This window comes from Equus caballus, chromosome 4 (genome assembly GCF_041296265.1).
Source record: "Equus caballus isolate H_3958 breed thoroughbred chromosome 4, TB-T2T, whole genome shotgun sequence".
In the NCBI taxonomy this organism is placed as follows: Eukaryota; Metazoa; Chordata; class Mammalia; order Perissodactyla; family Equidae; genus Equus; species Equus caballus.
The window spans coordinates 95,258,769-95,284,783 of record NC_091687.1 but is presented as its reverse complement, the minus strand read 5'-3'; positions in this window follow the sequence as shown (position 1 = coordinate 95,284,783).

Genomic DNA, 26,015 nt, shown 5'->3' with positions numbered 1-26,015 from the left:
TAGTATATGTAATTTGTAAGTTCCTTGCCTGAATTCTCATGCAATGTCATGTATGTTAATGGCTACTAAGTGCTGGCCCCTTGGTGAATAGAGAAGATAACCTCAGTTTAGAGGGAAATGAGACAAATAAGGACATTTAATTAGCTTGCCATAACACTAAATTTGTCCAATTTAAAGATTCTGAAATCATACCTTTCCCAATTTTTGTTGTAAAATTTTCCTTCATTTTATGAAATGATACAGTTGGTTGTTTGATTTGAAATGACCTTATTCAGCCAAATAATAATTCAGGTGCCAAAAGAGAAAAACAAATTAGCCACCATACATCTTTCTTCAAATATCAAATTTAAAATCCTGATGACAATTGGTCCACTGCACCATGACAGGAAGAGCCATCTCTCCCAATATACTGCACTTCAAAGCTGACTGTATTTCTTTTCAAAACTACACAAATTAATCCTAAATATAAATCAAAGCCTGAAATGTAACTGATTAGAAACGTACATATAAAACAACCAGAATTTGGGCAAGCCTTCATTTTTTAGCTTAAAAAATTATGTAGGGGGCCAGCCCGGTGGCCAAGTGGTTAAGTTCCTGCGCTCCAGTGCAGTGGCCCAGGGTTTCGCAGGTTCGGATCCTGGGCACGGGCATGGCGCGGCTTGTCAGGCCACATTGAGGGGGTGTCCCACATGCCACAGCTAGAAGGACCTGCAACTAAGATATACAGCTATGTACTGGGGGGATTTGGGGAGATAAAGCAGAAAAAAAAAACCATTGGCAAAAGTTGTTAGCTCAGTTGCCAATCTTTAAAAAAAAATTATGTAAAAGTTTATCTTGATTAACAAGTTGTATTTTGTTTCACTGGTAGGGAGAGCCACACAGAAATCCAGCTGCTATGGTCTGGCTCTGGCTCTGGCTCTTCACCAGCTTTATTTCGTGTCAATCTTTACCAGCATCATGAGGCAACAGCGGCATGGGATTGCTTTCATGGTCTTGACTATACCAAGATCTGTTCCACTCCAGGGCCTTCATAGTGCTGTTCAGTTTGCTTGAATCATATATTTTTTTCAAAATTGTATACTCACTTTTTAGCAGTTTGCCTGTTTCATAATAGGCATATCATAAATGTTTCTTAAATGAATAAATGAATGTGATATACATCAATATGCAAACTAGACAATTGATTACATGAAAAATAAGGATGGAGATTGAACAGTGTAAAATAGGAAGAGATAAAAGTATAGGATTAGGGCCGGCCCAGTGGCACAGCGGTGAAGTTTGCACGTTCTGCTTCTCCTCGTCCCGTGGTTCGCTGGTTTGGATCCTGGGTGTGGACATGGCACTGCTTGGCACGCCATGCTGTGGTAGGCATCCCACATATAAAAAGTAGAAGGAAATGGGCAGAGATGTTAGGTCAGGGCCAGGCTTCCTCAGCAAAAAAAGAGGAGGACTGGCAGTAGTTAGCTCAGGGCTAATCTTCCTCAAAAAAAAAAAAAAAAGTGTAGGATTATTTCCACATGTAAATAAAGATGCAAGATATTATTTACTCTTGACTAAAATAAGTGTTGCTATATATAGATAATTTGAAGATATCCAGCAGATGGACTATTTCCTCCATATTTACATATTCTGCCCAGAACCCTTGAAGCTTATTGGAATTTCTCTTAAGAATTCCAGTTTTCCAGCAATGATTTTCCAAACCCACAGTTTCTGCTAACATACATTATAAATACTTTTAATGCCAAGCTCTAATCCTGAGCTAGAGGACAATTTTACATCTCTAATTCTGAGTCAGATGGAGGCATTTCACACTCCTGTGTGGCAGCAGTGGGTGTCCAAGCTGTTGCGCTTACTGATCCTTCAGCATTTATCTTCTTATGGAAATTTTGAAAAGCATAAAAATGCTGAAAAAGCTAACCTTTCGGTCTAGCATGGTGATTTCTAACCCCAGATCTGACAATCATTCATGGGAGAGATTACAGTATGAACTGTTAGAGGCTTTAAAAAGATTTGAAACTTGATGAGTCCCTAAACCTATTCCCTGGTTTCATGATGAGAAAGACAAGAGGGCGCTTTTCTAGGAGAAATTTCACAGCACCCCTAAAGTGCCAGCACTTTAATTAGAACAATATTTCAAGTGTCAGTGGATAAGACTACTAAATAAAGCAGAAGGATAAGCTGGTGGAGGTGAGAAAGTCCTTGAAGGCACTTTAAGCTCTACGGAGAATAAAGAAATTTGTAATATACATCACAGAAGAGAAGAATAATTAAATATAATTTATGTCCCTAGATCTCAATATAATCAAATGTCATCTTATTTTTCTCACTAATGGACTTCTGTTTTGTTTTCAATGAGTGCGCTGACAATGTATTACATTTCTTTGTAGACAGTGAATTGTTTAGCTTATTTCTTTTTTACATTACCACTTTCTCCTCTGTACCTTATGCTGAATTTAGTTCATGGGCATGGCAGGGATATGCCATTTGCTCTGTCTGGAATACACTTCCCTCTTTCCCCACAGTTCTTTCACCAGGCTAAATCTTGCATGTTCTTTTGGACTTAGCTTAAATCTCCTCCACAAAGTCTGTTTATGATACTGGAATTTTCCTCCCTCAAAATGCCATAACCCCCAAGTTTCTCGTTCTACCACCTGATGAACCATGCCTCTGTTTATTTCTGAGTTTCTACCAAGAAGCTATAAGCCTCTATACTGCCATAGTTAAAAGGCCCAGAGTCACAATATACTTGTCTACTTTGCAGCCCACTAAGTTTGTGACCTTGGAAAAGTTAGCTAACCTCTCTAGGGATCAATTTTTCATCTGTTATTTCCATTTAACAGTGACTCTTTCATAGGGCTGCCATGATGATAAAATGAGGTAAGGCATATAAAGAACGAAGTACAGGCCTTGAGTGAGTAAATGGCCCTAAATGTTTTTGCTATTTTTACTATCGTCATTATTTTTCATGAGGACAGCAATTGCGTTTTATACCTAGCACCTGGTTCATAGTAGAGGCCTAAAATATTTAACAAATAAATAAGAAACATTTATTTTTTCCCCTTCCTATTCAGTAACGAAGAAAAAGTCATTTCTAACTTAAAAAAAAACTCTAAAAGCAAAAAACAAAACAAAACAAAACAAACAAAACCCTTCTCTTCTGCTCCTAGTAAATGTGAGAGTAAAATGAATGGTATCTTTAGAGAAAGAAGACATTCAAATTAAATAGATGTGTGTTGGCTTAATGTAAATGCAATGAAGACCACTCCCATAAAAATTTGTAACAAGGACCCCTGGTGACAGAGGTCTGTTTGTAGGTCATTATGGTGCAATATCTGTATTTGGTTTGAATCATTGGTGCTTTCTAAAATATCATATATACCTACATTCAAATATGCAGAATGCATTTTAAAGTATTCAATATTTCAGATTTTCCATTTTCTGCTTTTGTTGTGTGAATAAATCATCTCTCCTTACTATGAGAATCTGCCATCCACGATAGGCAGAAATCCAGAAGTTCTGAGCCATTACAACATAGAAGTTGTTTGTAGATCAGTGATTGCTCTCCTAGTTTGCGTACTTCTGTGGAAGAGTCAAATATATTTGAGAGGAAAATTGTTTCCCAGCAAAAGAGAAACAAAAGGGAAATAAGTTTTCCAATAGCTTTGCTTGTTGTCAATATTTTATATTTTCAATTTTTATTGCATTAAGTCTCAAGTTCACCACCTGGCTTTCAAAGTCATAAAGATAATGAAAATTATTATACCTTGCATTTACATGCTGTTTTGCATTTTATGAAGTGTTTTAACAGGGATCATTTCTTTTTCTCCTGGCATTCCCAGTCTAGACGGACACAAAGCAGCAGAGACCTCAAACCTTGTGTATGTCATTGGCTCCTCCAGAATTGCTCTGGATGTATCACAATACAGTACAACCAAGCTATGAAAATGTTGGTAAGTTGTTGAGGGGCGTATGTTGTTCACTATAACAAAGAGTGTTCTATTTTGAAAGACCCATAGAAGAAACTTCTTTCTACCATAATCCAGGCAATAGGAATGCTTTTCTCGAGCAATTTAATCATATGGACACTGTGCACTATGGAATTGATCAAATGTCCCTCTATGTGTTAACTGATAAAATGATCAAATCCAATTTTGTTGAAAGCCAAAAGCAAGGACATAGGGTTTACATTAGACTCATTCTGGGTTAACTTACTCGTCTCTGTGCTTTCTTTTTTTCATCTATTTCAAATTTATGGTGTCTTGCCGTATTTTATGTCACTATAAGCTACTTTAACTCATTTTTAAATAAGGCAGGACATACATTATTAAAGTGTGTTCACACATAATATTCTATTTGATTCTCCGATCAGCCCTGTGAGATAGGCATATTACTAGAGCGAGTTTAACTATCCGTCCTTGTTTCTCACTATGTTTCTCTGAAACAGACATTTTCTGCAAAGTTTGAGGCCGACAGAGAACTGTGATTAGGATTCTGTGTTCTGCAGCCCTGCATCCTGCTTTGTATAATAGATCCCAAATGTAGGCTTATGCAAGCAGGCAGCCCAGAATCTATGCCAGGAACGTGTCTCTCCAGCACTGATTAATTCCTGTGTCTAAAAGCCATGTGTTCATTGTGGATGATAAGTTTGTTGCACAAACACAAGCTAACCACACTGAGTAAGTTTGGCATTAGTTCTGCACAAACCCCAGTGAGAAGGATATTTGCCAAAAAGAAGGAGAAAACTGCTGCCAATTTAGGCATGAATGAAATGTTTTGAGGCATTTGTAGACTTTTACATACTAAATAGAGAAAATGTACGTTTATAAAGCTGATCTGAAATTTATTCAACCAAATAAATTGTTGCACTAAAGAATCCAATATTCTAGGGTTAGGAAGTGCTCCAGACCTGTCCTTAGATTCATATGTACATACATTCAAGTAAATATAAAATCGTGAACATGTCAAAACATACCATTATACTAGGTCTGCTCCAAATATTCATATACAAAGGTAAATAATGACACCATTTTGCAATGTACTAAAAGTGATTTCTGTGGATATAATTATAGAAGCCTGAAAAATCTCAAATCAATTTTCTACTCCTCTATAAAAATGAAAGAAAGAGAAAGAAAGAAGGAAAGAGAAAAGTCTGGAGGTACCCAAACCACCAAGAGAAGAACGCCATTGTATATGGTCCAATTACAAACATGGAGTTTAGAGTTGGAACTATTATTTGCTGGATTACTGGGATTATTTTTTGGATCTTCTTATGTGGTGCAGAAAGTCCCGCTGTTGCATCTCTGACATATGGTCATTGAGCCTCTGCTGGAAAATCCCAGCCATGAGAGACTCAGCACATTCCCACGACCACCCCCATGAGGAATAAGGCTTGTTGTACCCTATGCTATCATTGATAATCTTTTTTTTTTTACGTATATAGAATGTTCTTGCTCTCAGGAACATGTAAGGGCGAGCTTATCCTTTGTCTGCATGACAATCCTTCAAATAAATGGAAGAGCTTTAACAACTGCCCTACTATCATCCTAAGATAAACCCATGTGTTCCTCTTCATCTGTTCCAGAGGTAGCATGGTTTCCACAACCTTCATCAGGCTGGTCACTCTCCTCTAAAGAGGAGAATGTGATTGTTCAAATGGGGATGGATCAGGTCAGGTTTCAGTGGGACTATGACTTCCAATGATTAAGCTACACAATATTGCTATTGGCTTGGCCTGAGACTGCTTCTCTTTTTAATAGCTTCATCAACATTTTCTGGTTTTGTGTTAATCACAGTTACAAAAAAAATCTCTAAAATGTCTAAATTTTGCTGTATACATAAATTTTCAGCCCATTATAGTTATTTTTTACCAAATACTTGATGGGAAGATTTCATCTTAAATCTAATCAAATTTTTCAAAATTGTATATAAACCAACCCCCCAAATTCTTGATTTTAAGCTATAGATAAATTATCTAAGTTTTGTAGATATGTCTTATTTTGGAGCATCTTTTGTGTCCTACATATTTCTATACGACTGGGGAATTGGGAGCTGGTGTCTTATTTATACATGGTAGCAATAGTCACTCCTAACTATATTGTGTGTGTAATTAGGATATTGAGCAGGCATAACAGTACGAAGATGTTTTCTTTTTATATTGTCTCATTATTTTTTTAAACCTGCTCTAACAAGTATCTCAATTAATATACATTCTGTTTAAAACACTTTTCACATTCCTACTTAAGTGTCATCTCCTCCTCTCCCACGAGTACCAGGTAAGCCTCAGCCTGAGAGACTTGGAGTGGCAAGATGTTCTTTCACTCCTCCTCAGTCCTTGAGAGGGGAGGGGAGAGTCAGGGTTGAAGAGAGTTTGTTCTGCTTTGGGACCAGGATTATCTTCCTGTATCAGTGCCTAACTCCTCTGGAGCTGAAGGCAATGTTAGGGAATAATGAAAAAGGAGTGATGCCAGTTACGTAATTTCCCATGGTTGTCATCCCTCTGCATAACATTGACTGCCATGTGATGGTCCTGGGAGGCAGGTGTCTACATGCTGATCCTTCATGGAGAGCTGCACAATTCTCTCATGTCATGTGAGAGATCTCTATCTGGCCTGACCTATTTCACCATGATTTCCTCATAAATCCCACCACCGGCAGAATATTCACTCTCTAAGCTCTTGACATGCCCTTACCTGACAGGCACTCTTCTTTGTTGCATTCATAGTATTACGACTCACTGCCCACTTCAACCATGGAAATGTCATACACCCTTCATGTACCAAAGAGAAAGAAAGCAGGCTATCCACTACTGTTCTCTCTCTTTACATAGCAATGTCTCTCCAATTATCTCCTAAGCTTTGCTCCTAAGGCAGTTAAGAAAACATGTTGCCTGATATAGGTTTACTTGGAAAATTAGAAACTAGTATCACCTGCTTGTAGACATCTTCAGTCTTGATGAGTGAGATATATATATATATATATATATATATATCTTGTGTGTGAAGAAGATTGGCCATGATATATATACATATATCTTGTGTGTGAAGAAGATTGGCCATGAGCTAACATCTGTGCCAATCTTCTTCTATTTTATGTGGGATTCTGCCACAGGGTGGCTTGATGAGAAGTGCTAGGTCTGTGCCAGGGATCTGAACCTGTGAACTCTGGGCCGTTGAGTTAATTTCTCATTCCATTATTATTTTCATTCAGTATTTGATAGGCTATGTCCCTCTTTCTCATTGTTTCATTTCCCATAGACAGGAACATGGGAGGAGGGCATATCTGTGAACCTCTTTCAGAGCTGTGCCATATGAATAACAGTGTGGCAGTGCAGAGAATTCTTGTTTACCCTGAAAAGTCTGTAGACCCTAACTAGTGCTGTGGAGGAAGGGTCTGATCCTCATCCAGAGCTCTCTGGAATTGCTTCTCTGGCAAGAAAGCCCTTCTCTGTTTAGACCCTAACAAGTCTGATGAACAACAAAGAGAGGAGACACAAAAATACTATTAGGATAATAAAAGAGACATAGCCATAGATACAGAAGAAGTTATAGGTTTAGCTGCACACAAAATATTTTATGCAAATATATTGCAAAACTTATGAAAAGCTGGGGTTGGTCTGGTGCTGTAGTGGTTGGGTTCATGCACTCAGCTTCGGTGGCCTGGTGTTCATGGATTCAGATCCTGGGCACAGACCTACACACCACTCATCCAACCATGCTGTGGTGCCATCCCACATATAGAGTGGAGGAATATTGGCACAGATGTTGGCATGGGGATGATCTTCCTCAAGCAAAATGAGGGAGATTGACAATAGATGTTAGTTCAGGGCCAATCTTCCTCACCAAGGAAAAAAAAGAAAGAAATGAAAACCTAAAGGAAATAATTTCATAGGAAAATGTCATTTAGCAAAAATTGACCCAGGTAGAAATAGGGAGCTCAAAAGATGAGTTTCATACAAGAGATTTGAACAGAGATTAAGATTAGAATATCCATGCCAAGATAGACTCCCTGCCAGGAGTATCTTCTCCTTGTACAAAGTGGAAATTATTTACACAGAATCATGCTGCAGTAAAGCTCGAAGCTTATGTGCAATGAGGCTCTTTGAAATGAAATACCTGTGGCTTCAGAAACCTGATATCCCTCTGGGTGCATTAGCCCTGAAATATTTGAATAAAGAGAGCAATTGAGATAACCAAAGTTAAGAGACTTTTAATCCTCTGGTTTAAGTGAAAAAGCAAGAAATAAGCTAAATGTTTCCCTTTTTTGGAATTTTCAAGGAAAAGGGGAAAACTTGGAGTGTTTACAGTTTAGAATTAGTGAGCAATTGTTACTTGGTGCTATTTTCTCTAAGAGCTTTTTCGATATATTTTTGTTTTTGAAGCTCAGTAGTATTAAATTCAACTGCTTTAATAAATATTAAAAATAGATTTTTAAGATGATTTTGCACATCCCCCAAAGTAGAGATTTCCTTCGGACATACCACATCACTTTGCTTTAAAGAGTTGCACAGAAGGTTATCAAAATAGAAGACGTGGATTTGTAGAGCTATAATTTTCCATGTTAAGCTAAGTGAAGGCACTTGGTAGAGAAGGCCAGGACGTACTTCAACTGTCTTTTAATAGGAAAATAGTCTTATCTCAGTTACTACTTTTGCAATCCAGCCTCTAAGCCAGTCATGAAATCCTTGACGTTATCACAATCAGGCTACCCAATCATCTCTGCCTGGACATTCTTACAGAAGCACCCCAGTCTGGAGCCACCTGGGACCTCAATACCAGTCCAGATCAGATCTGGGCTCTGGTTTGGGCAGTTTGAATTTCACGCTAGTTTGCTCAGGGAGCATCCACCCAGCAGGGCTGTTTGCATCTTCACCAATACTGGCCTCTTCTGCTTTTCTTATAAATCTATGTCTGAGGTATCAATACAGAAAATGCAATGGAAAACAGATCCCATTTATTATAATAGTATAAAATTCACAAATTGCCTATGAATAGCAAAAAACTGTAGAGTTTATAGACAAATCAATTAATTGAAAATAGCAGAGGAGATAAAAGATGACCATTGCGTGTAATTAAAACAAATGACTTCAAGTAGGAAACCTTACCATTCTAAACATAAAATTGGGACTCAGATTTATATATACATTAATGCGATCCTAATCAAAATATACATAGGTTTTAGAGAAGGGCATATTTTGCAAAATGATACTAAATATAATGAATTTAAATGAAAAAAATGAATAAAATTTTGAACAAGAAGAAGGGTGGACAGGGATGTACCCTATGAAACATTAATATATATTGCTATAATAAATGAAGTTACATGCTGGAAGAGAAGCAAATTAATGGAGCAAATATAGAGGAAAAATCCATGTGCGTTATGCTGGCTCCTTAGTGATGCTTTTCATCTGGAAACATATCTTTCAAGTCAAGGAAATTTCCTTGAATTATTTATTAATAATTTATCTCCTTCATTTTTCTTCTACTAAGTATGGAAGTGCTTCTAGTCGTGGATTAGATCTCCTGGACTCTTCCTCTACCTTCTGATATTTTCTCTCTGATTTTCCTATTCAGCTTTTTTTCCCCCTCTCTGTTTTCTAGATGATCACGTCACCTTTATTTTCCATATCTTCAACTGACTTTTGAATATCTGTTATTATGTGTATATTTTTAAGGAGTTATTATCTGATTTCTTTCAATATTTGTAAAAACATTTTCTTTTTATTTCACAGTTGCAAAATTTTCTTTTGTCTGTTTTATGATACTAATGATAGCCTGTTTCTTTAAGATTTCTCCTCTCAGATCCGGTGGCAACCACCTTAACCAAGTGGTTAAGCATCACTAATTCAGCATCGTTAATTATGCTTATTGGTGGCCTAATCTAAATTTGTATACTCTCCTAACGTGGTATAATAAGAGCACAAAATACTATCATCTATAGAGTAGATCTATCGTCAGGAACTACAAGAAATAGAGAAATAAGTTAAATGACATCGTGATGAAACAGTCAGTCTAATCTAGAATGTAGGGTATTCTATCTACAAGACACCTGATCTAGACTCCTCAAAATACTAAACATCATGAAAAGCAAAAGACAGAGGGACTGTTCTGTAGTAGAGAATCTAAAGAGACACAAAATCAAAGTGCAATTTATGAAATCTGATTGCATCGTGGAATAAAAATAGAGCATCAATAAAAATCACTTCTGAGGGGCTGGCCCTGTGGCCTAGTTGTTGGGTTCTCATGTTCTGCTTCAGTGGCCGGGGGTTTGCCAGGTCAGATCCCGGGTGTGGACCTACGCTCAGCTTGGCAAGCCATGCTGTGGCAGGCGTCCCACATACAAAGTGAAGGAAGATGGGCACAGATGTTAGCTCAGGGCCAGCCTTCCTCAGCAAAAAAGGAGAGGATTGGTGGCAGATGTTAGCTCAGAGCTAATCTTCCTCAAAACAAAAAAATCACTTGTGAGATAATGTGGGCGGTAAATGATATAGATCGTTATTGATTTTCTTAGAAGTAAAATGACATTGTATAGGGAAAGCTTTTATTTTGAGAAGATATATGCTGAATTCTTTAGGAGTGAAATTTCATGATTCAACACTTGAGAGAGAGAGAGAAAGAGAGAGAGACAGAAAGCACAAAAGTGGTAAAACATTCATTGCACTATTCGTTCAGCTTTTCTTTAGGTTTGACACTTTTCAGGATAAAAATTGAGGAAAGGTGTCCTTTTCCCGTAGAGTCTATTTCTTCTGAGTTACCTCTTTTTTTCCGTCTTTCTTGTTTAGAGGATCTCCTCAGAAGGCGGGTAACCTTGGTTGTCTGCTAATGTTTAAGAGAAGAGGATTAAAAGACTGATGTTAAACTCTGAATATAGGTAGGGCTTGTTTCCTATGGTTTAACTGTTGTATTATCCGTCTAGGCTGTGTTTTTGTAGACAATCCTACTGTAAATATTCTTATATATTTCCTCATGAAGCTGGTCAGATTCTCTAGAAAATAGTTTTTCAGTCTCCTTTCGGGAGGGTTGAAGTTTGGGTGCCTGGGTGCTAGTAGGAGAAAAACGTCAAGAATCTCAACATTTCTTATGTAAACCTACACTTAATCCTCCATTTTCACTTTGGCACACTGCCAAATACATCGTCCCCCAGCCCCCTAGTGCAGAGACACTCTAATTATCCCCTCAGAGCATAAATCTCAAGCAAGGAAGAGACAGTTATCTGGTTAAGAATGTGCAAGTAGTTGAGGAGATATAACAGACCCTACACAAGCCTCTTGCTTTAGCTACACCTTTATTCTATTCAGAGGTAGCTGGCATTGTCAATTCCGGTGTTTATCTGGGATTCCCCATTGCCAATGTAGGATTCTGCTTTCTTGTATTTGTTAAATCAGTTACCACTCATCCATCTGCTTTCAGCTTCCAAAAGTTTGCTGCATTTGCTTCTTTTTCAGCTATTTTTACTCTTGTAGATTCCTGATGGCTTTTTTTATTCCTCCACTCTTATCTTAGTATTCAAAATTTTGGGGGCAAGCCAGGGTATATATGTGTGTATAACCCATCTTTTGTAACCAACTTTCCTTTGAATATATATGGATATAGAAAAGCATTCAAGATATATTGCTACAGAAAACAACATATGTTTTTATTTTTAAAAGCTAGTATTCAAAAACCCCAGTTTTGCAAGGTTATTTTATATATGCATAGAGAGAGTGTTGAAAGGATATACATCAAATTTATACTGATAAAAATTGCTTGGGTAGGACTTCAGGTTAATTTTTATTTTATTTCTCTTGCTTATCTCTATTGCTAATTTTTTATAGTGAAGAATATTTATTTTTTAAAAATGAAACAATATATAGAAGCTACATAATAAAAAATAGCAAATAACCCGCACATTTTAATTGGTTTCCCATAGATGACAAGAATGCCAGAATTCAAAAAAATTACTGGTAATGTGAAATAGAGTTCATATAACTTCAAATAATGTTCCCAGTTTTAACCATTATGTTATTCTTGAATGACAAGTCCCTTCCTTACTAGAGAATGTGTGGCATGACTGCAACAAAGAAACAAAAATCCTTCATAACTATGTTCTAAGAATGAATTGCCATCCCCCACCATGACAATAATCCAAAGGTCTAGTCTAACTAAGAAGGCTAGCTTACTGTTCCTTCTTTAATGGGCAATAAGCATTTTGTCTTATGCAAACTAGAGATCCAAATTATGGCTGCCAGGTAGATGAGACAAAAGCAGTGTCAGTGTAAGTCCATCAGGCATAGCAAAATCTAATTTTGAATATATCTCCATCCATAATGAATTCAGCAACACACTTGGAAGGAGGAAGGAAATCATGAGACCTTTATTTAAAAGCTTTCAGAGAGCTTGATGCTACCCGGTTCTGCTCTCTGATTGTCTGCCTACAAGATGCCAATCCCAGGGGGCCGCAGAAGTCGTGTTCATTTGCCCTCTCTCCTGAGCGGAGACAGGCAGATAGGATATGAGGTTTAAAGAATTTGCTACTGTATTTCATTATTTCAAGTCTGCATCAAAATCTGATAATGATATGACACTTAGTGAATTGTAAATTTCCAAGAGGAAAGGGTGCCAGGAAATCGAGCTTTCAGATAGCCAGGAACATAGATTGTATAGACCTGTGTCAAGAAATATCTTGCTTCCTCCCCTATTGTCTTTCAAAGTTAAGGTCAGATGTTCCTCTGCATCTCCACTTTCAGACAATTGGATCTTCAATGAGTGAGGAAAACTCTAATTTACAGACTTTTCAGCTTAGCATCCATTTCCATTTTACCTGTTGATGCCCTGTATTTTATGCTGAAGCCTCTTAACTAGCATCTGACCACTTCCTGCCCCAAATTTTCTGTAAGGTTGCTAATCTTTTAGTTTCCATTCTCCTACTGTGGTTCCCAATCCAGGCTACCATTTTCTTGTACTCTGAAAGTCTTACAGACTTAAACTCATTTTATTCACCTGTTACTCTCTTTTAGCTGCCTGTTCTCAACTTAATTCTAGAGATGTGCTGCTTACTGAACCTCTGCTAAAAGTGCCACTCTCTGCCAATGACTTTCTAATCAAGTCCAGAGTCCCAGTTGCCTTTGTATATTCCATGTAAAATCTCATATGTAAACTCAGAAGAAAGCAAGCAAGCATCTCTTTCCTTGGTGTAATAATCTGGAGTAATTCTTCTCCTACTTGTATTTCTCTTGATTATATGTTTTTGAATCTCTCAGCTCCTAGAGGGTGGTCTTTATAGACTGTATTTAATCTCTCTCAAGTTTAGAGTACAGGCCGCAAGCTGAAGCTACTGGGGAAGCATTCTATGCAGATCCTTGAGACTTCAGCTCAATTAAGTTTCCGGATGAACTATTCCCCTCCGGCTGGTCCTTATGCAGGGCTATGCAGAGTTAGGAAAACATGGTCCTACCTAGTTCACCTGTAACAAACACTTTCCCAACATCCTGTTCAGTTAACGATATGCCTTACTGTCTTCTCCTACCTTGGCCAATTACCTTCATTCTTAAAAATATCCTCATTTGGATGATAAATTATCTGATCACTCTTGTTATAGAACCTTATTTTCATTCCTTTGTGTAAACAACCAAAGGATTCGCTTTGATTACTGAATTGCAGCTCCGATGTAATGACTTGTCTTGCTATGCTTTAAGAATAGGAAATATTCGTTATTACAATAAATATGAAGCTGGGCTCTGCCTTTATAATCCAGTCTGGAGGATTTTGATTAATTAACTATTCTGATTAATAGATAGATGATGATGTATTACTCAAGGTTTAATGCTTCTTTCAACAGATATTTGAAATCCTTCTAATGTTCAAAACATTTTTCTGGGTACTGAAGTGTTCTATAAATATAAAACTAACATGGACACGTCAAAGGGGCTTATACTCAGAAGCATTGCCAAGTATTTATCATTATAAAATAAATATTCATTGCACTTATGATTACTATCTTTCTAGTTGTCAAGAATCTTTTAGACATTGGGGCCGGCCCAGCAGCGCAGTGGTTAAGTTCGCATGTTCCACTTCGGCAGCCCCGGACCTGCCGGTTCGGATCCTGGGTGTGAACCTACACACCGCTTGTCAAGCCATGCTGTGGCAGGCGTCCCACATAGAAAGTAGAGGAGGATGGGCATGGATGTTCGCTCAGGGCCGGTCTTCCTTAGCAAAAAGAGGGAGATTGGCAGTGGATGTTAGCTCAGGGCTAATCCTCCTCCAAAAAATAAAAAAAAGAGAGTCTTTTCGACATTATCCTAATTCTCACTACAAACAAGCTAAATAAGTAGTGAATTTAAAAAGAGGTTGAGTAACTTAAACAATGAGTGCACCTGGAACATGGTGGAGATCGAATATAAATCTAAGTGCGTGTGCCTTCAAAGCCAGAGATTTTCGATGATCATTAAAATTACTGATTTATAAAAGAACGCATCAAATACAGAGATGCAATGAGAAAGACAATTAATTGTTGAGATGATCTTTTCATAAAAAGCCGTGTTCTCCTTTTCCTCACATCTCTATACCAGTGCCACTCCAATTCCATAGGGCCCTTCCACAGTTTTCTCTGTACTAATTTAATCCTGTACATATGTATAGATTTATGTTGTGTGAATGCTTGTTTTACCAAAATGAAAAGATATCACAGCCTATTTTACGCATCTTCCTTTTCTCACTCAACAAGTCTTATAGAAGTCATTCTAAATTATGTCATGTAGTAGTCATTTTTAATTGCCACAAAATATTTTATGTATATATGTGTGAACATATATCAAAGAATTCCTATATTAATGCATTTACTTTGTATCCAGTTCTTGATTACTATGAACAGTGCTGCTGTAATCATTCGCAGATAGAGAGATTTGAAAATTGTTTCTTTTATTTTTATAGAATAGATTCACAAGAGTGGAATTGTTGGGTCAAAATACCTATATGATACTGATGTTAATAGATATTTCCAAGTAGTCGTCCAAACCACCTGCAGCACTTTTTTCTTTCATTACGGAATGAAATTGCATATACACAGACAGACCTCCTGGCAATATGTCTTATAGATCTTTATGTACGCATTTTGCTAGTATGATTTGCAAAGTAAAATCTTATTGTTCCTTCTATTTCTTTTTATATTTGAGAGCTTTGTTATATTGTTTTATAATTTAAAACAATAAAATCACTCAGAGTACACTTTGATGAGTTTGGTAAATGTATAGAGTCATGCATTCACCACAAAAACAAAGTTCGATCTGGGGCTGACTGCATAATTTGTGGGTCCCAGTGTAAAATGAAAATGTGGGTGTCTGGTCAAATATTATTAAAAATTTCAAAATGGTGAGGGCAGAGCGTTAACCCAAAGGCAGAGCCCTTCTGAGCATGAGGCCCTGTGAGACGGCACAGGTCACACTCAGGAAACTCACTCTGCTCCATCACCTCCAAAAAGCTCCCTTATTCCCTTCCGGCTAATCCCTGGCACCAGGCATTTGCAAAAGTATGTAGTCTTTTGTGCCTGGCTTTTGTTTTCACTAATTTCCCCTACTGTTTGTCCATGTTCTGTTGCATCCATTTCCTTTATGATGTTATTGTTTCTTCTTCTTTCTTCTACTAAACTAATTTAGGTTTAAATTTTTTTATAGCTTCTCAATGTAGATGTTTAGATCTTTGTTTTTGGGGTTTTTTTTGTCTTCTAATATAAACATTTATAGCTTTCAATGTCCCTATAAACACTGTTTTAGCAATATTTCACGAATTTTGGTATGCTGTATTTTCATTTTCTTTTAGTTCAAGATATTTTCTAACTTCTCTTGTGAATTCTTCTTTGACTTCTTGGTTGTTTAGAAAATGTGCTTGTTATTAAAAAAATTCTATATATTTGTAGACTTTTCCAGATTTCTTTTGTTATTGATTTCTAATTTACTTCTGTTGATTTTCAGAACTTATTCCATATGAATTCAATTCTTCTTAATTTATTTATAACAGAATTCATTTATATATGGAATGTCCTTCTTTGTTACTAGTAGCATGCCTTTTCTTAATGTCTATTTTTCTGCATAAATATAGCCTTTCTAGGTTTCTTATGCTTATGGTTCTTAAGTAATTTTTCTGTCCTTTTATTTTCAACCTATACTATCTTTGATTTTCAGTATCTCTCTTATAGAAAACATATAGTTGGTTCTTGTTTTTTATTCAGTTAAACAATCTCTCTTTTGATTAGAATATTTAAGTCCTTTACATTTAATATTATTATTAGTATTTTTATGCCTAAATGTTTATTTAGGTCTGCCATTTTGTTATTTGTTTGATTTGTCTATGTAGAAAATCCTAAATGTGTTTAGAAAGGTCACAAGATTCAAGGTCAATATAAAAACAAGATGTTCAAGTCCATAATAGTCAGAAAAATTAAAATATAAGAAGTGACTTTACTTCTGGCAGCTTGATAAAGTTGTGTGATTCTTTTCTGCAGAGAAATATCGTGCACCAAAAAAAAATTTGCTAACAACCACTATTGAAGGACAGTGAAAAATGGCAACATGATAAGTATTTACTCATTTAAAAAAATTAGCAAACTACTGTGTATTAGGTAAAAATGTAATTCATGCCCTCTTGTCTTGGGGTGTTCTCTACACCACAGCTTGAGCTGAAGGTGGCAGACACAGTTCATGACAGATGGCAGCAGAGCTGTTAATGTAAGGGGGCAATTTCTGGAAGCTAAGATAACAGATACTCCACATTTCTGGCTGGTTGATAAACTGTGTACTCACGTAGGGGATCCCATGGAGCCTGAAAAAAACCTGAAAGTCTAGGGAATCTTATAAACTTTCTGTTTTTGAATCTATTCCTTATCTAGGTGCAGAGACTTATACTTTAATAGCTACAGGCATCTGAGCTACGAAGTCATAGGGAGCAAAGAAAAAAAAACCAAGATATAGATAGCTGCACACTGCGTATGAGACAAATTTCACAGATTGAATTAAATCGAGTTAGTTGTCTATTTGCCTGTTATCACAATGACACAAAAAAAACCTCAGAAAAACAAAACAGTGCTTTAAGTCAATACAATATATTACACAATTAACATGCTTTCAACAAAAAATTGCTAGACATGCAAAGAAATAGGGATTTGTGGCCCCTACGTCAGTTTTGGAGATACAGCTTTCCTCATAACATAGGGAAGTAATATCTCCTTGAATTACTTGGAAGGAAGTAATTAATTTGTGGTTTTAGTTCTCCTTTATTCCCTAAGTTATTTCTGATTCTTTCAGGTATTTTTTTTCCTTGTTTGCTTAGCTTAGTCTTTCTATTCTATGTTTCTGGCTTTACTCCAACATCTGGCATTCCTTGATCATCCATTCAAGTTCAAGAACGAGGCAAAGAAAAACTGACCATGGAGTCTCGAATGAGCATGCTGCCCTTTGCACTCCACCCCACCATGCTCTAATCTATATTTATCCATGCATAAGTCCATGAGAGTCTGTCCGGACTTTAGGTTCATGGTGATAATAATCAGTGCTATTAGATCATGAGGGCAGAGGCTTCATAAATAGGATTAGTGCCCTTATAAAAGAGGCCCAAGAAAGCTCTCTTGCCCCTTCTGCCGTGTGATCACAGCAAGAAGTCTGCAGTCTGTCACCCCGAAGAGGGCTTTCACCAAAACCAGACCATGCTGGTACCCTGACCTTGGACTTTCAGCCTCCAGAACTGTGAGAAATAACTTTCTGTTCTTTATGAGTCAAGCAGTCTGCAGTATTTTGTTATAGTAGCCTGAGTGGACTAAGACAGTCAGGTAATACTTAAATGATGGGCAGAGATGAGAATTCTTTTTTCTAGACTATCAGATAACAGAGAAATTGCAGTGTTAAGGACCATGGACTCTCAAACCTAAAATGGATTATCAGAGACAATTTTTTTTTCCATTTTCCAACTTTTAGACCCATACTTTTTACTACTTCAGGAATATAAGAATCTGTTCTCTTTTGAAGGATATTCAATTTGAGAATTAGTAGGAATAAATGGATTTTGCCTGAAAAAGAGGTCATTTTTTAAAGGACCAAACTAAAACAATGTAAGATATTTAGACAATTTATAATTTATCAGTCTTGAAAAAGAAATTACCTTTTCCAGTAAATCAACCAATGAATTTTTATGAACGTACCCCATCAGCACTTCCTGCAGTATGTGTGTATTTGTGTTTAATATCATCAAAGTTTTAAAATGGAGGAAATATCTTAGTGAATGATTCTCCAAAAGTATATTGCAGAACAGTAATCCCAGGAGGTAATCCTTGACAGAAAGAGGTCCCTAAGCAATTTACTTTGTTTTCCTCTGGGGATTCACAGCGCATACTAACACACTCCAAGAAGTCATCAGTAAACAAATTTATGTCACTTTCAAACTCCTTTCCAAATAGTTTGCCATAATAATTGTTTTCACATTAAAACCCATGAATATGTTTTAAGACCTTAATACTGAATAGAACCTATTTGAGGAAATGCAGATCTAAGGTCATGCTGTGTCCTATAAACTATAAATCTATGGAAAAATGAAAGAAAGAACAGTTATTAGTTAGAGTTCGTTTTTGCCAAACAGAAGTTTTCAAAATTTATCCTGTTCTGGTCAAATCATGTGGGAAAAGATCATCAAAGGCTTGAGCCAAAGCTTTCTGTACTCAGACCCTTAATAACTCAGACTCTTAGTACGATCATTGAAAAATACAGGAAATATTTAAGTAATATTTGAGAATCCTCAAAAGAAAACAATTTCTTCCCAAAATATATAAGCAAATGGACGTTTATTTCATTAGGAGACAAATATTTTGCTGTCAAAATATCTGCCTAAAATTTTGCAGTTTTGTAAATCATAGACATCTTTTGTTAAAGCGTGTCTGGATAAATACGTCTAAAAAATGATAAAAGTAAAGTGTGCTAAGTGCTCTAGTGAGATATATGGCATCGAACGGGATGGTTGGAAGATATTCTTGCTAGAGTGGATCCTGGAAGTTCTAGTCTGAGTATAGGAAGCTAGTCTCTAGAGTTGGAAATGGAATTAAAATCAAAATGTCCATTGATGTTTGCACTTATTTTTAAGCAGCAACACCATTATTTTCAAAAGGAATCTTACTCAGAATTCTAATATTTAAAATTGAACAAAGCTATGCTGAGCTGATTAGAGTCAGGAGTCCCCCCCAGGCTCCCATGGCCTCTAACAGCCTCAGGAAGAAAGTATTAAAGAAGATCATAACTGGACTGAGGGCTACTGGATTCTCGTCTCACTTCAAGACATCTTTTGCTAGTCTCTCTGCCAGAATGAAGTTTAGTCATTACTCTTTTTCTGTTTTATCCTGTTATAAATTATGAGTTCCATTTTTCTTTCATGCCGATACATAGGAAGTGTTGGCTATCCGTGTTAGGTCTGGGGCGTTCTTGAATATGGAACCAGACTTTCTATTTCTTTTACATCTTTCAGGGCACAGAATAGAAAAATAACAGCAAGACTGATTAACTGCCACAGCATTGCAATTAATCTAGCATCATGAGCAGTTCCATCAATAGAAAGAAGATCACACAGTGGGAATCATAGGACTAGAAAGGTTTAAGATGCAAAGAAATCACCTTTTAAATGGAATTGTTCCTGAAAAGATTCATGTCAATTAATTTGGAACATCAAATTCTATTCCAAGAGCGCTAGGGAATTCCACTCACTAAGGGAGGCTCCTGGAAAGTCCTTGTGAAAGGGAACAGAGCCCCTCTGTTTTATTTTGATTATTTTCTATTTTCATTTATCAGGATATTGCCAAAGCAAAACCCACCTTTTCAATGCAACAGGAAGGAAATATATGGACAAAAAAACAAGGAACCAAGAGTGGATTGTTCTTTCTGGTAAAAGCATAATGAGATTATGCTACCTCTTGTTTTGTTTGTCTTCTTGTTTTGTTTTTAGTAATGGTACTTTGATGCTGGACTAAAAGATTCTTCATGACACTAATTGTCTCCTCTTCTCAGCAGGAGCAGATGAATCGGTTTCACGAGAGAGTGTGCGTACGTGCAATCTATTCCTCTTTTCATGTCACAGTAAAGACTTTGAAACCATAGATAAAGTCCTGAAAGGAACTCCAGTAAATAAGTAGTAAGTGCCCATGTTTGTCCTTCAGGGAACGAGTATTTCCAGAGTACTTAGAGACTGACTGTAGATCAAGTTGAAATAAAAATCTGACATCTTGGCCAGCCCAGTGGTGTAGTGGTTAAGTTTGTGCACTCTGCTTCAGAAATCAGGGTTTTGCAGGTTTGGATCCAGTGCATGGACCTAGCACCACTTGTCAAGCCATGGTGTGGTGGCATCTCACATAAAAAAAAGATGAAGATTGCCACAGATGTTAGCTCAGGGCCAATCTTCCTCACCAAAAAAATAATAGTAATAATCTGATATTTCAAAAAATTCTTTCCTTGTTTTCAGAGTAGTATATTTTCAAGATTGGAGTTCTCTTCCTGTGAGAAATGATTGAACATTTAAGTTCTATTCTACTCATTTTGTTTATGCTCTTTGTGTGTTCATTCACTTTTGAAAACTCAGTTTTGTTGCTTGCAGCATTTTTTGAATTTTCTAGGCAGACTTATGCCCCTCCATCTCACAGTTACATAGATCCATGTAAATGCTTTCAACAGCAGTAAATTATAGTAAATCGGCTTTCTCTGAACAACTGAATGACTGAAACAAAGGCCACTGAATAACTTATAAGCTGTTCATCACAGCTGCTATTAGTCACACACCAAGGAAAATGACATTTTACCTTTGGACATCTTGTCTTCCTCGGAGCTTGTACATCACATTCCTACTCAACCTATTTTCCATGTGGTGTCATTGGGAAGAGGGAAAGCGGACACAGTGGCTCTAGAGCCAGGACTAATCACTCTGGCTTTGTGTGAGTCTTACCTTTGAATTGCTGTGGACATTTAATGAAGTTCCCTGACAGCACAGTTGCACTGAACTTGAATGTTTCACAAGACTCTCCCTTGTTTTGTTTCCTTTGTCTCTGAAGTACGTCTGTTATTTCTAAGTTGGGATTTAACGATCAAGATTTAATGCCAATTTCTGATAGTCTCACTGTTGGAGAAGAAGCTCCAAATGCTACTGTGACTAAAACTAACCCATATCCAAATCCATCAAGCCTCCTATGAAAGCCTTAATTAGAAACAGCTGCTGTTTGTTGAGCACTTTAGGTTTTTGAAACAAACAAACAGAAAAGGGATAAATGATTCTAAAAAACCTAATCACTAAAATGTGGTGCTCTTGAGAGTTGATGTAAGAGGTGGGGTAAATAACTCAGTTGTCAGCTGTTAGGTGTTCCGGAAATTTGATGATGTCTGTCAACTTTGAGAACCACTAATAAGACCAAAGAAGGTCATTCACATGTAGAATATTTTTTCTAGGACTATGTGATTATCATTTTCAAGCAAAGATTGTAGGCAGCATTCACCATGTATGTGGAAAAAACCACAGAGGTCATTAATATCTTTATTAAACCAATAATGAAAATATCTAGAAAAAGAAAGCCAAGATCATGAAAACGTCCAGGTACGTAGCACCAGATTAAAGAACAGAATTTATGCCTCACAATTACAGTGGATCTTATTTTTACCTTAATGTGCAGATTCTGAGAATTTTTGTAGTTCTTCAAAGAGCAGGATTTAAATATGAGTGCTGAGTAAAAAAGAAAACAATTTTTAAAAACTCACCATAGTGACACTCCAGTAATAATGAGCACACTCAGTACTCGGATCTTGGTTTCTAAAGATCATATTCTAATAAAAGAAACCAGTTGGGGATAATTCTAGGACTGAGGCATGCAAAATGCAAGATGAGCCCAGAGATTCTTCTGAAGCCGAAAAGTAAGAAAATGCTCAAAAAAAAATAAAACAAACAAACAAAAATGGGGCATATCAAAGTGACATGAGTCAACTTCCAAATGTTTCCAATGGCCCAAAGTGAAACAATTCAAGCACCAAAAAAATAACAATAGTATTGTATTATATCCCAAAGAATAATATAAAAATCCATGAGTCCATACTGATGACAATAAATAATTGAAGAAATAAATAAATAGTGAAGAAGGAACAACTCTCCCTTACAGAATTCCAAATTGCAATTTCCTTCCTCTTGAGTATGTCCTGGACTTACTGACTCAGTTCCAAAGAAAGTATAGAAAGGAAATAAAATAGTAACTTTATAGTGGAGAAACCTGACAGACAAGACACCTTCACCTGACAGACACCTTAACCAAGCAATCAAGTTAACATAGTCACTTATCAGTCATGTTGATATCATACACCTTCTGGTATCATGTAACGAGAGGACAAATCACCTCTCAGGTTTTTTTCCCCTAAATCCATAACCCTAGTTTAATTATGAGGGAGGATCAAGCAGGTCAAAATTGATGATATTCCACCAAACAGTTTATGAGGCCTCTTCAAATGTCAAAGTCATACAAAACAAGAAAAGATAGAAGCTCTCACAGAGGAGACTAGGGAGATGTGTTGACTGAGTGCCAAGTGTGGTATCCTAGATTCTATCCTGGAACAGAAAGAGACGCTTGTGGAAAAGTTGGAGAAGCCCAAATTAAGTCTGTAGTTTAATTAATAGTATGAATTCTGTTAGGATTTGAGTTTCGACAAATGTATTATGGTTAAGTAAGATGTTAACATTCAGGGAAGCTGGGTGAAGGTTATGTGGAAATTCTCTGCATTATCTTTGTAACTTTCTGTTAATCTAAAATTATTCCAAAATAAAAAGTTTGAAAACAACTTAGGATAGTATCCTTATACAGATTCCATTTTGGGTTCCTATATTAGAATAAGTGTTTTCTCTGTGAAGTGGGAAGGTACTTGCTCTCCAGTAACTTTTATTCCTGCTCTCCTCGTGTGCTAGAAGATACCTATTCCAAGGACAAGATTGATGCTTATGGTCTTAAAAATGTTCACAAATGTACTTAGGTCTACCAGGACCGAACCAATAACCACAGCTCAGTGTTCCTAACTGTTAGCTCACGTCAAGCACCGAGGGTGCTTAAAAAATACAGAGGCTAGGACCACATTCTCAGAGGGTCAGATTCCACTGCTCTGAGGTGAAACCAAGCCATCAGTATCACTTTAAGATCTTCATAGGGGATTTTATTATGTAGTCAGGTTTGAGACCCACCGTGTCTAATCTATTGAGGTATACAGGAAATGGGTTTCCAAAGAGATGAATGGAAAAAAAAATACTAAATGTTACCTTAAATCCCTAAAAGAGCTATTGGTTAATTTCAAGGAGAAAAAAAGTCAAATATGATTGTTCTACTATTGGACTAATTACTCATGTGCCACAATTGCAGGATAGATATGTGAAGTAGCAGGAATATCAGGATGAGATATAGAATCGCCTTCATAAATCGATGCTGCTTTTCTGCTTTAAATGGAATATAAAGAAAGGGGGAGAGGTGAGTCAAAGCAGGGTGGAGGAGCTGCATGAAAATGAGTTTCTGTCACTTATTTTGCCCAAGGCTCCTTTATTAACCTCATCCAATCAGAATATCAGTCTTTCCCTTATGGCCGGTGTCCATCCAGATCAGTATTCAAAGATTGCATTGTTATTGGTAAGTGACTTTCATAGCATATTAGCTACTATGCATACTAATTCAGAGCGATGGCAAAGTGTTGTCAGAAAGAATTTACACTTGTGTTCTTTCCATTTCCAGCTGACTTCATGGCGATCTGAATATCAAGGACTAGAGAGAGAGTGAAAGAGAAAAAACAGAAATATTCTTGTTGGCTCCTGGAGAGGAGGCAGGGATCAGGGGGAACAGAATCCTCATGCCACATTCCTTATTCTCAAACCCATGTAAATCAGCCTTAAAATTTTTTAATGGGAAGGCAACTTTGCTTTCTCTGTATTTTACAATTTGGAATGGATTCATTTGGTTAACAGGGGTTGGGAATCCTTACAGCTCAAAAAGTACTTTGGTTTCTTTCTTTATTTTTTTGGAGGGGAAGATTAGCCCTGAGCTAACTGCTGCCAATCCTCCTCTTTTTGCTGAGGAGGACTGGCCCCGAGCTAACATCCATGCCCATCTTCCTCTACTTTATATGTGGGATGCCTACCACAGCATGGCTTTTGCCAAGCAGTGCCATGTCTGCACCCTGGATCCTAACCGGCAAACCCCGGGCCACCGAGAAGTGGAATGTGAGAACTTAACTGCTCTGCCACCAGGCCGGCCCCAGTACTTGGTTTCTACTACTGACTTGATGATTTGATCCTAGAGCTTGATGAGAGGGTGATTTTCTTTAAAGAAAACCTATTTTAATTTACTGTATTACATGCATTTTATATCTACGCAACCAATATTTCTTGAGTACCTGCTATGTGCCAAGCCCTATTCTTAGTTTCGGGGGTTCAGCACTGTGCTGCAATGACAAATTGTTTTCATGGGTTCTGATCATCACTAGATATTTATATTTATAGCCCAAATCAAATAAAACTGGAACTTTCAATTCACACAATGGTTATCAGTAGTTCCAGAGATACTGCCTAAATTTCGTGCTTTAGGATGATTGTTTCAATGATCACTTTCCGTGTAAAGATTTTATTATAGAATATTCATCAATTTACTCATTCATTTATTCATTCATTCCTTCGTGGAGAACTTGTGTTCATGAAATATTTATGGAGCTTCTGATAGAGGAATGAAAGCTTTGTGAGAGCATGGAGTATGGGATACTTTTTCTTTCTATCCCTGTGCATGTCACAATGCCCTATATATCATGAGATGCTGAATACATGTGACGAGATTGAGTATTTGCTATATACTGGATTAACATATATGAAGGCAGGGTCCGAATCTCCATCAGCAGTTTGGGCTCCTTGCCTTGGCTAACTGGTTTTTGTTTGTTTCTTACTGTCCTTTTGAGTCTTGTCTCCCTCATAGGTATTTGTATTTCCTCCGATTATTATTGTTTCTGCAGGAGTATCTCCAAACACCCCTCCAAAGAATTCTCCTAAATCTTCAAATGATAAAAATCATTGAGATTGTCTTAGTGGAAATTTGAAAAAGGAACTACTTATAGTTATATTATGATTCTAATAATATGATATGTTTTCATTCATTTTTTGTTGTCATTGTTATTTTTTCCTGAGGTTACATTGAAAAATCATCTTTCATCTGGGTTGAAATTAATATTTTTACTCATACACTCAGAAAGGAAATATGAAGATCCCTGTGCTATAAGAAGTTACCATCTTAACGATTGGCTTTTTCCAGAATTTAAAAGTAAGGAACGGTGTCTCTGGCCTTTTATGGGAAGGTAAAGTGAGGCAAGAATTTATCCTAATTTTAAATTACAGGATCATTGTCCTGGTTTTGTTCCTTAAAGAGTACAGCCATTTACAATTAATTTTTTAATTATACCTAAGGAGTTTACTATCAGACTCTAAGTAAAATGCTTAAAATGCAGAGTTATTCTCTTATAGCTGAGGGCATTTATTTGAAAAACTTAAGCAGAATTTTCATGCAGAGAACGTCAAAAATCTGTAGAAAAAAGAACTTTATTTCACAGGTTATACAGACTCAGGTCCACTTTTAGACTACATATTTAGAGTGTGGAGGACAGGCGGAATTAGATACTTATTATTATTTCCATATTTCATAGTAAAATTTTGAGGAAGACATTTAACAGTATCTGGTACTTTTCTGTTTGAAGTAAATTTCTTCAGATTAAAGTCGTAGTACCCTTAAGGAGCAAATCTACTCAAAAATTGTTGAGGCTTGTTTATCATTAAATCCAAACATAACTGAAGTTTTTATATCTAATTATATAATTCTCTTTCCAGAGGATTATGCTTCTGAATCGTCTGTGAAGATGGAGTGTTTGAGGTTATCTGGATAAAATTATATGCTGTGTTCTTTATGAAAGAGGTAGAGAGGGTTCTGACATGCATGATGTATCTCAAACTCTGTAATATCACTGAAAATGGTGGGTTCTA